The following is a 12367-nucleotide window of genomic DNA, read 5'->3' on the forward strand; positions in this document are numbered from 1 at the left end:
GGGGTTTAGTTTGGAGTTTTTGTTTTTTCTTTTTTGAACAGTTATCACTGTCAAGAACTACCCAGATTTAAACGTTTCCCTGTAGGTAACACGGACAAAACCCCTGTGGGATGTAAAAGGCGGCTTGGATGCAGGCTGAGGGGAGGACAGCAAATAGCATGCGTGGTGCTAGAGCTGGGAAGGCACAACTTGCTCTCTCCTTCACCCTGCAGAACCGCAGCAAAGCAGCACTTCAGTCAGAAATCTCCCATCCAAGATGATGTTTCTCATAGTGGAAATCCAACCCCCCCCCCCCCGAAGGACAGGGAGGGATTATTTTAACCTCTCGTTCAGAGCCAAGTCTCCAGCTGTGCTGCAACAGGCAGCACGCTGATCTGATGCTGTTGCTGCTGCGGCGCGGCTCCGGCCCCTGCTCCTGGTCCCACCCAGCCCGTGGCCATACGAATTTGACTACGGCAGTGCTCCTGCTGCGGACACATCCGAGATGGCCCCTTGCACTTTGCATACACTCGCTTCAGCCACAATGACTCAGCCTCACCCTCACTCATCAACGCCTGTTATTCTTTGGAAAAACCAGGATGACGCGAGTCATTTGGTCATACAAGCACAAGGGTAAACGCTTTGGGTTCTCTGCAGCTGGCTCAGCTGCACAGACTGTCCTCACCCCGCTGGCTGCAGCGGGGCCACGCTCATCCTCTGTGATCCCTGTGCCTGCAGCTGGAAGCACCAGGCTGTGACATGGGGACATGCCTGCCTCATGGGACAGGAGATGCGTGTACTGGGGTCCCACCAGCACGTTCATGAGAGGTGTCCGTCTCCCCACCAGCAGCCAGCCGCAGCAGGGGAGCACGCTTTTTACTGTGACTCCTTTGAGCAAGGGGCACCTATAAAGGCCAGGTCCCCCCAGCATCATATTCCCCACACCCCATCACCTTGCTCACCGGGCAGGGCTGGCTGCTGTGCTGTAAGGGGGTGCAGGAGGAGAGGTATCCCTGATGGGGTCACCCCTTCCTGGCTGCTCCCTGGGGATCGCTGCAGGTTTTGGGGATTGCTGATGAGGCACACTACAGGGGAGCAGCAGCCCAGGCACTGTCCCCAGGGCTGAGCCAAGCTGCGCTGAGTGTTAGTGGGGAGTCATACAAGGAGACCGCTACTCTTTGTGCCCTGGCTTCCCGTCCTGGGGAGCACTGCCTTCAAAAGTCACATCACCCAGGGTTGGGCTGACTTGCTGACACAGAGCATGCCTTTGCTCAGCATTTAATTTGGATGCAAGTAGTATTTGCATGTTAATTACTCTGCCTAATAACACCATGTGTGGAGTAAAGAGCAAGTGCTTTTCCCCTACTCTGAAATAACTCCATTTATAGACAAGCTCTTTAAGATGGATGAGGCTTAAAGCAGATACCAAGGTACTGCCTACAGTTTTCCCACAGCATCACCCCAAATTTGTCAGGCTGCTATATGAGATCAGGGGAGCCCAGTGGCACCCCAAATCGGAGCAGGAGGGTAAAAGCACTGTGCTGAGTAATGCAGGTTCCCCCCTCACGCATGGACTTTCCTGCGGGCTGGCACAGCACCAGCTGCCTCCGTGAGCTGGTATCTGGGCGGGTAGGAAGGAATTTGGACCCAATGGATCTGATTACCAGCACACAGCGCTGCTGTTAAGGAGGCACACGCCACCATCGCAGTGCTAGCAAGCCGAAAGTCTGGCGTTGGGAACTAACAATTGCATCTGAAGTGCCTGGCTGCATCTGGACCCCGTGCTGGCTGAGGGTGCCTTGCTCCCAGCAAGGGGGGCTGCAACGTTCAGCAACCTGGAGCCTGCACTACGTTCTTGGGAACCAGTTCATCTGAGGTTTAAAAGCTCTTCCGGAGAGAAGGAACAGGAGGGAGCTGTATAAAAGGCTGCTGAGAAATATTTAAATATTTCAGTTTCCAGCATAACTTGAGTCATTTGGAATGGAAAGTTTCCATTGCCCAATAAATCTAGCACACTCATTTAAAAGGAAAAAAAAAAAAAAGGAGAGAAAGGACAGCTTTTGGTATTGGCTTGAGGAACGTAACAGTGCAGTGGAGGCGCTGACATACACCACCCACCAGCAGGTACATGACGTTCTTGGCCCAAGCTGGGGCTGAGGAGGGGCATGGGGCAACGGGAGCATTTGCCACTCAGGGAGAGCCTGCTCGTTCATGCTGACAGAGCTAACACAGAGGAACATTTAGGCTTGGATCAGAGCAGGTGAGGAAAAAACCCAGGCACCTCTGGATGAAATTAAAATACACGAGAAGCTTTTCAGGAGGTGTTTTGTGGGGCTGCCCAAGTCTGAAGCAATGCTCTGCGTTACCTGACTGCAAGGGTAAATTCAAGCCAAGGGTGCAGACACACACACTCAGCTGTGCCTTCTGTCCAGGGAGGGCAGGTTTTACTTTGGGCAGCCCTGGCAGGGATGGCTCTCGTGCTGGATTACCCTGAAATCTAGAAGCCCTCTGCTTAAAACACAGGTAGCCTGACACAGAATCAGCTCTACCTGCCCCAGGGCCTTCTGCCACTCCCCACAAGTGGGGTTTATTCCCAGTGGTATGCTTTCCAGAGGACCACATTCTCCACATCAGGTTGTGCGGGGAAAGAAGGAGGTTTACATGTGCATGGATTGCTATTTTGAAGCAGCCCTCGGCCATCCCGATGGCTGCCTGATGCGGGAGCCGGGGAGGGACGGAAGATGCCGCGGGTCCTCGCCGCCCGGAATCGCGGCCCCACGGCAGGTGCCGGCGGCAGCCCCTGCGCGGAGGGGCGGATGGCGGGGCTGCAGTGCACCCCAGCGGCCGCCGCTCTCCCCGCAAACCGAGGCCCCCGGGTGACCCGTGTGGGCTGCCCCGGGGTGCGGGGGGGACTCCCTCTGCATCCCTTAGAGCATCCTTGCAGACCTCCCCGCTGCGAGAGCCCCCAGCCCTCCCGGTGTGCCCCTTACACCTCTCCTGTCTTCCAGAAAGCCTTTTCGGTATTAAAGCCACTTTAGTGCCAGAAAGCTTCACCGGTTATCGCGCTTCTCCTCTGTCCCCGCCTTTCTCCGGCAACACAGTGAGGCTCTGCAGCCAAAGGAAGAGTTTGCACAAGGACCAAGGATGCACAGTTCGGGGAGCCAGGGGCTGCCTGCAGAGGTGAACGGAGTAGGACCCTTGGCAGTACTTTGTTCCCTAACCCCAAAGGGACATGGGGCACAAGGGAGAACAAAACCGAGGCAAACTGGAGCCCCACCAGCCCCTTCTCACAGCAATCCAAGGGGAAGAGGAGGGGGAATTGCACTGCGGCACTCTGGAGGGCTCACGCAGGCTGTAGGGCATCCGAGGGATAACGTACCAGCCCCCTCCCCAGCTTGTACACACCAGACCCTACAGGCTCAGGGAGCAGAGGAGAACAGGGAGGGTTCTTCCTGGAAGGCTGCTGGCAGAGCTCAGACTGCAGGAGCTGCAAACCCACTGTCACCCTGACAGACACCAGAGCACCCAGCTGCCGGCAGCAGGGCCAGAGCTATGTCCTGCCCCTGACGGGGGTGAAAAACACAGGGAGGTCCCCCTCCACCTGGAGATGCAGCTGCAGTGCAGAAACTGTCCCTAAATATAACATTAGGCCCCCGGTGTTTTCGTGGAGCTGAGACACAGGCAGCCCACTGCAGGGCTCTTAGCCAGGCAGCAAAGCAGCACTGTCTCCCTGCAGCAGGAAAGTGGGATAGCATCTGTTCACACACTGCCACTGAGTTTCTGGACAGATAACACCAGTGGTCCAGATACTTAGATAGCTTCCTGCCCAGGGGAGAGAAGCAGAGTTACTGCAAACACAGCCAGTTCTGGTCGGTTTGAGAAATACAGTCTTTCCAGTCACTCCTGCCCGGTTGCAGGAGCAGCTTTTAAACAGCGGCCAGGGCAGTAGTATATGTAATGCTGTTCTCATGACAATCTTGCATTTACAGCCAGAAACTAATGAAAGCTATTTACATCTGAGGCACAAGAAACGTTGCAGAGCACCGCAATTTGACAAGAGATGGCTCTATAATCACCAAGAAGGATTTAAACAAACAAACAGACAGAAAGGAAACCATACCATTAAAAATATCAAATAACAACAGAGAGAAAAACAACACAGTATCAGTAAGAGCAGCAGCAGCTTTTCTGCGTACAGGAGCAGCCGTGCAGTCACAGATGACTTTCTCAGTTCAGCACACACTAAGCAGTCAGGCCCAAGGACCAGTTCCAGGTCTGCCTCTCCAACCCTTCTGCTGCATCACCTTGGACAAGCCATTGGCCATCCTTTTGCCCTATGCAGCAATAAAGGTGAAGAGAAATCTATAACATGCAACGCCACAGTCACACCTCTTTCCCCCACCTCCCAAAATGACGCACAGAGCTACCCGTGCCAAATGGCCACACTTGGAAGGAGAAACTACAGCTCTCCCACCATAAAAGTCCTGCTAAATCCAGTTCAAGTCTTACCCAGTCTTTGCAGGCTCTCAGAGATGGGCAGATGCTCATAATGCATTCATGTCTTACCCAGGCCAAGGAAAAGAAAGGGCCTGAGGATGCTTTTGAGGATGTTGTAGTGACAAATTGAAGGGAAATGGAAAGAAGAAAAAGAGGGAGACCAGGTGATTTTAACGGTCATCTTCTTTCAAAGCACCACCATGTGCTTTACATCACAAGTGTTTCAAATAAGCCTCCAGCACCTGCATTTTATCTGACCAGGGTTTTGTTAGAGGGCTTTTCTAGCTTGTAAGAGCAGAGCACTGAAAAAAAATCAATATAAGCTAAGTTTGAATTGCAACCCTTTATAGAGTGAGTATTGAGATTGAGCTGTTGTCCAGTGTATGTAGGTAAGAACTATTATATTGTTCCCACATAACTCTGCTGTCAGCATTACAAGACTCTTGCTGGGCTGATGTTGGTGTTTCTGTCTATTAAGCCCCCAAATTTGGCACATATTATAGTTTTCCTTTATTATAAGTCACAGACCGGATCAGTCTCTCTATAAACCAAGAAAGGGATGTGCCTGTTCACGCCTCTGAGTTTTGTGCAAAATTTCAGCGTAGGCTTAGCACAGCAAGTTTGTGGGGACTGGACCAGTCTCTCAAAGAGCTACGCCTGCAGTGTCTGTGACACAGGGTAAAACAGAAATGTGTATTAAGGCTCTCCTAGACTGCTTTAGGTTGTATTGTAACAACTGAGTATTGCCCAAATACATTTGTTCTTTGAGATATTTCCTGTTCAGAAAAACACACCCGGACCCCAGTGCCCTTCTGTTCACTAACCACGTGTTATGCAGAGCTCAGTGAGCAGACACTGGGTTTGGATGCTAGCATGTTTTTCATAAATTACATATATTTTGGCTGTAAACAGTGACTGTTTGTTGAAGCATTGTTTTCTGTTTTCTTGTTTTGATTGTAGGCTGAAGGTTCAGAGAGATTCAATTTGATAACACCAAGAGTGGCCTTTGCTGTGGTTTCCTAAGTAAAAGAGGAAAGTTAAATACTGTAACACAAACAGGAATGTGGTCCTCCACTTTGCGTGGAAAAACTCTGCTCTCATTAAATCCTAGCGAGTGAAAGCAACCAGTTGCTACAGCTTCTCCGTGCTGCAATCACATTAATGGCTTTGCCCAGGCTGCCTGATGAGGTCGCTGCCACCTCCACGTCCCAACAGCCCTCACATCCCGACTCTCTTCTCATCCCAACAGCCCTCGCCTCCCGACCTCCTTCACATCCCAACCTCCATCAATCCAGCTCACCAGGTGGCTCTTGCACGTGCAGTAGGAAGAGCAGGGATCATCTCAGGTCTTTGCTCTTGGGGTTTTTTTTTAACAACCCTTGAAGTACTTTATTTGCCAGAAGGTTGGTACCCATATTTTTAGGTGTTACTGTCTCCTTTTCATAGGCCCCAAGTCTGTGTGTGTCATGGGGTTTGACTTTACCACCTCTGATGTCTCACTGCTGTGCCTCAGATTCCCCTTTCTCAGGGGACAGTGCCTGGTGGAACCCAATTTAAGCCATTGTCAACTAAGTTCTTGTGTTACAGGAGCTCCAAGAGGTGTAATAAAGACCAGAGCCTCTCTGCGTGGGGGGGCTTTAGCAGGATCGCTGCCTTTAAGAGCCTTTAATGCAAGAACAGACAGTGCCTGGGCACAGGCTACCTTATCTGACAAAGTCACCAGGGCAACAGGAGGACAACATGTGATGGGGTCAGTCTCCTCCTCTTGGCAGCGTGTTTTGCAAGGTGCTTACAGGGGCAGCCGCCCTCGGTTCCAGCTGGGAGCTCGGGCGGAGAGCGTGGGCTCTGCCCTTAATACGTGTTGTCCTTTTATCTATAGAGAGTGCTGCAGGAAAACACAGCCTAGGTCTGGCTGGATTGGTACTTCCACTGTATAATGTATATCGTATCCATATTGCATAAGATCATCATTACTTATTAAAACCTTTAGCAAGACCTGAGTTACCTTTGCTGAGAGCAACCTCTTTCATCATCAGGGATGCTTTTGGGACCGTGTGGTGCCACAGAGGGAGGAGCTCCTGAGGGCACGTAGCTGCTTTCATCGCTGTGCAGCACTGGCTCAGACCACCGCTGCGCCCAAGGTGGGCTCGGCCAGCCGGAGCAGGATTTCTACCCCTGCTCTGCTCCCACCATTGCTATGGGCTGAGCAGAAAGGCCTTCAAGCGCTGCCAAAGGGCTCTGCCTCCAGCAGCCTCCCCACCTCCTCATGGGGCCAGGAGCTTGCCCAAAGTCAACATGCTGCGTGAAGGTCCTGGGGGCAGCCCAGGACTCCAGCTGGCCCGAGGGGAGTAGCGAGCATCCCCCCCCATCTTGCTGCAAGGTTAAAGAGTGTCACGGCTAGATTTATGCATTCCCATTGTGCGAGTGCCCTTTCTCAGTTTCTGTCAGGCACCAGGAGGGAAAGACAGTCTGTTGCCGTCTTTTTTTTTGGTGGTTAATGTTGGATGTGAGCTCCCCGAAGCCATATACTGAGCATCTGGCACCGCCATCCCCTGCGCTCTGGCACTTCATCATCCCAAACCAGGGGACGTGGTTAGCGATCTGCGTGGCTGCAGCAATCATGCAGAGCAGGGTGCGAGCTTCTCATCCATCTGCTCCCCCTCCAAGTGCCTCCTTGTCACCCCAGAAGTTGTCTTGGGTGGCTGGAAAGGCTCTGGCGGCTTTCCAGCTGTTTAGATCAGGATCTCCTTCATTACTCTGAGGTTTTGCTAGGGGTTTGCATTGTGTTAAATTTCAGGAAGCACAATGAAACTGAAGATCTTTCTATGCCAGGCTCCTGCCCTAAAGTACTTAGTCACTAGGGAATGGAGAGCAGACAAAGGAGAAGGAAGGGGGTACAATAGCGGAGCAAAAGATCAAGCTGATGAGAGAATATATTATTCATTAAGTGTATCTCCAGGACAAGTAACAGCAGGAGTGTGGGAACAGAGCTTACAATTGTCTTAGGTACAGTTTAAAAAATTTATATACCCATTTTTACCTCCACTTTTTGACTTCATTTGGGATAGGACTCAGCCTAGCCACCATTTTTGAAAGTGGGTATATTTATACATTCCCACTGGTTTCACTGGTGACAACACGACGTGCTTGTGATTACATGAGCGCATGCACCTCCTCTGAACCTGGAGCTCCCCCGAGCCAAAGCAGTTCTCTCTACGGATTTTGCTCCCTCATTGGCTTTAACCATCTGCTGCCTAAGGGGAAAATACAGGACAGAGATTCCCAAGCTGCACTGTGGCAGCCAACATTTAAAAAACTCCCTGCTGCCCATTGCAGTGCCCATGGAGAGAGCTGCAGAGGTCTGAGTTTGTTTCCGAAGTTAGTGGTAGCTGGGGTCTCTCCATGAGACCTGCCTGTTAAATGAACTCGGGACAGAGACCGAAGCTGCTCTGACACACGATCACATTTTTCTCTGATGCCAGAGATGCCAGAAATTCATCTGCACATTGCTTTCCCAACCTGCCAATGCTTCTCTTATTGCTACTTTTACTAGTAGCCACATCTGCTCAGAGGAGCTCACAGAAGACCTCCTAGCTGTATATTCAGACTGTGGGGCTCCTGCTGACTTTTGGAGGGTGCCTCCTGCCCCCAGACTGCTGGAGGACTCGTAGGATGCTAACTGCACTGGAGCAGGAAGGAGCCGGTGAACAGCAGCTCAGCTCAAGGACCTGGGCCTCCAGCACAGAGATAATAAGAATTAAGTGGCTAGTGCCAAGGGCATCGCCCTCCCAGAAGTACCGTGCTTCGGCGCACACGCGGCTTTGGCTTCTGGCATCATTTACACCCCTTGGGTTTTCCTTCCCCAACTGCAAGCCCACAATTCAAGTCCTCATTTGGGAAGCAAAGCAGACTGAACCAACCCTGCGAGGGGCTGGTGGCTGCAGAACTACCCTGTATTTCAAAGTGGGTGCTAAAACTCTGCTGCTCAAAACTGAGCACGGAGCCAACAAAACACATCCTCCACAGCTCGAGCCTCTGCAATTGCTTTCTACTCCCCCCTCGCCGCCCCAAGTAGAGGCAACTCTGCACTGTCACACAAAATTAAACTTTCTCTTTATTCTCCAGCCTAATCTCTCCCTCCACAATATGATGCTGAGGTTTAATCTGATTACGATCCTTCATATCACACTATAACAAATGGCCCCAGCTGCCAAGCTAAGCAGTTTAATGAGATACCGTGTTGGCCATCAAACGAAAGGCGGAGGAGATACTGCAAACAAAGGCATTGCTTGCTCAGTCCCATCTCTGGGACGTGGTACACAGGCTGCACGGAAATGCTCGTGCAACTAATGTCATGCCTGTTTGAGAAAAGAAGAAAACCTGCCTTTCTGCAAGTTTTGGTGGAGAGCTATGCTTTACCAGGCAGGGTGTAGGATGTTGTGTGACCAGCAGCCCTGAGAGACAAACACAATGTTTGCTGGCCATGGGGGTCTGAACACAAGATCAAGAAAATACAGTTTGTCTTTGTTCAGATGTTATTACATCTGATCTAAACATAACAGCCTGAGATGTATCACATGGTGAATCAATATCTTTGTTTGTTAATCCAAATGCAATCAGACACTTTTTTTTTTTCTTCCTGCCCAGATAAGACCCACCCTTCCCCCTCAGAACTGCAGCCATAACGTAATTCCCTCTCAGCGGCTAATGGCATTCATAAATTACGCTCAAGACCTATTGTTCATTTAATCCTTTTTGCTGCTATTAGCTCTGGTCACTGATCTGTTGCCTCTCCAGTCTATGGTATTTTAACGATACAGCTAGAAAACAGCCAAACTCTTCAGCTGAGTGGTAAAAAGGCAGATTTGTGTTACAAGGAGGGACGGTGTCTATCACTGACTCGAGGGGAAGAAGCAGGGGAGAAAGGCAGCCCAGAGCCGGCTGTCGACTGGGGAGGGCAGAGAGGAACAGGCTGAAACAGACTCATTGATTCTGGCCTGAGCTCGGGTCTCACCGAGCTGATGAATCTGTTGGCTCACAGCCTTCGGAATTCAGTTCACTTCCAAGACAACCAGACCATGGCAAGTCTTTCAACCAGCCTAACCTGGTTTAGCAAAGGAAATCATTGACGATAGTCGCTCCTCCTTTGAAGATGCAGTTATTTTTTAAGGGAACTTGATCCTTGGGTATGCTTTCCTTTTCCACACAGGGGATGTGCTGCATGGATTAGTACTATCTATCTGACGTGCCGTTACAGGAGGCACTGACAAGACCTCATCTGGAACGCTGCAAACCACCCTGGTTATCCATGCTGAGATGCATTACGCTTGGAAAAGATGCAGAGCAGGACTAGAACAGAGGTTTTTATCAGAGAAAAAGAGACCAAAGAGTTTGGCATATGTAGTCATGGTCAGCTAAAGCCAAGGGAGCTTATGATCAGCCTTGTGATGGTTGCATGGACAGCAAACCCTGCAGAGGGAGAACAGCAGCTTGAGTCTATACTGGTACAAAACCAGACAAAGCTGGCTGTGAACACATTTGGGCTGAAAGTTCAAAGAAAGCTCCTAATGATCAGTGTGGATCTGAAATGGTCTGCCTGCCCGAGGAGCCAGGGGCAAAGTATCTAACTACCTTTGAAACAGCAATCTGTTCATTTAGGGGAAAGGACCAGAAAGAGCAGCGGATGGATTTGGTGGCTGATGAGATCACTCCCAGCCCTGTGTCCTTACCCTTTTAAAAGGCGATCACAGGAATTCACCACTTGATGTTAATTTCTTTAAAAATTCTTTTTGCAGGGGATTTTTTTTTTTTATTTCCCCTGAGCTGTGTTTTCTTTTTGGTTCATTACTAGCTTGGAACCGGATTTTCATAAGCTCTCTTGAGTTAATAAAACTCCTTCCCTGGAAAGCGTTACCTAGTCCCCTTGAGTTACAGCCCATGCAACTTGCCCCTCAGGTCCCCCAGCTGTGTCGGTGACAATATCGGCACCAGAAGGAGCTATGACCTGGCCTTTGCTGCTGGGATGCGGTGCAGAAGCAGATGGGTCTAAGGCTGCCCGTGGTTGTGGCAGAAGGGGTTTGGCTGTTTGGGTTGCTGGATAACAAAGGGTACCCATCTCTTCCAAGGCAACAGCAAAAAAGCCATGGGCCAGATGCACGTGGGCTTGGGATCAGGCTCTGGACCACCCTGGCACGTAAAGCGGAGGAGGCTTGATGCATATTTCTTTGAGATGTTGGTCTGTGTACCTGACCGATTCCAAGAGTGGCTTCCCTAAGAAAGGAAACAAGAACATATTTAGCTTTTTAATCCAGAAAACTTGCACACGGTTGTGCAGCTGCTAATTACCACCACCCAGGGGAGCCTGAGAAGATGCCATTCTTTTTTTTCTAATTACTACAGAGCCTTTCAATCTGATTAATTCTTTCCTTGATGCATTTCCTTGTAATTTCTATTTGTGAGGATGATAAGGGTAAATTAGAGAATCTTTCCTGTGCAAAACACATTCTGCACTCTCCACAGGCCTGGTCTCTGGTAGCGTCTGTGCATTCCTCATCACCCTTCCAGGAGATGCTTTCAAAGCCAGCCGCTGATCCTGTCCTTTCTCTCAGACCAAAGGTGTTGCTTGGAGCAGAACTAACAAATACCTGTGTCATGAGAAAAGCATCCTCCATTTCTTTGTGCTGCAACAGCTTGGGTCAGAATAGGCTAAAATACATTTGCTACCTGGAACTGTTTAATTTTATTTGAGACTGCACATCTTCCTCCAGCCAGAGAAGTCAGACCACTAAAAAGGTCAAGGGCACCACACACCACCTATGGCAATGGCAAAGGTTGGCCTGACAGGATGAGCGAGATCTCTTACCGTGTTTTGGGCATTGGTACCGTGTCACTGTCTTACGTGACATTGCAAGGGCCTCAGATGAGAGTCTGGGGCAGGGGGGATGGAAATAATAATAAAAAAGAAGTGTATCCTCAAAACCAGCAATCCTAGCATTGGAAGGGAAAAAAAATATTTAGTGTGAAGGCAGAATTAGCCTGTTATCTGTCACTGTCCATGTCCCAGTTTTGCTCAGAGGTATATATAGTTTCCAAGGTGCTCTAACTTCATTGCTGGGCATCACTCCAAACTAAAGATGGAGCATAAGGGCGGGGGGGGTAGATGGTTTGTAATGGCCTCTGCGTACACCTGCGTCCTGTGACATAAAGGAGAGACGATGTGCACTCAGAAATTACCATTCCCACCAGAGCCAAATGGATGGCATCAGAAACCCTGTTTAGAAAAAAAATCTCTTGTCGGGGAGGGAAGCAGAAGGAGAAAAAGAGGGAGGCAGAGGTGCCTAGGAGGTAGGTGCACGTGGGAGTCACGGTCATGTTGCCTTCTCAGCGGGCCCAGCCCCACGGAGAGAGGGAAGGACACGTGCTCTGATGGAGCAGGGTGGTGGCTATTCCCGCAAGTTCACTCCTTCCCAGAACCCTGCCTGCACTTTGCTTGTCGGTGCTCTCCCCAAACCAAGCCTGTTGGGAATTACTGCAAGCCCATCTTTTGCTGCAATAAAGCAGCAAGAAAGCAAGAAATCCATATTCTGGCTCTTGGAGTGGTTCCCGGAGTTGAGAGACTTTTTACCTGAGTCTTGCTATTTATTAGAAAGCTCTCCCGTGGTCTCTTTCCTTCTCTCCTTCTTGGCAATAGAATTTAGTATTAAATTAATCGAGTTCATTTGTCTCAGTTCAATGATTACTAACAAGATGCTGATTTTAAGAGCAAGTGAGAGCCTGGATCGGTGTGCATGTTTGAGAGAGACATTGCCCTCTAGTGACTTAAAAGGCAGAGAGCGTAAAAGGACTAAAACGTCACAAATTTTGTAAGGTTTTATATGCTAACAGCGCAGCA

This window comes from Grus americana, chromosome 1, assembly GCF_028858705.1.
Source record: "Grus americana isolate bGruAme1 chromosome 1, bGruAme1.mat, whole genome shotgun sequence".
NCBI classification, from domain to species: domain Eukaryota; kingdom Metazoa; phylum Chordata; class Aves; order Gruiformes; family Gruidae; genus Grus; species Grus americana.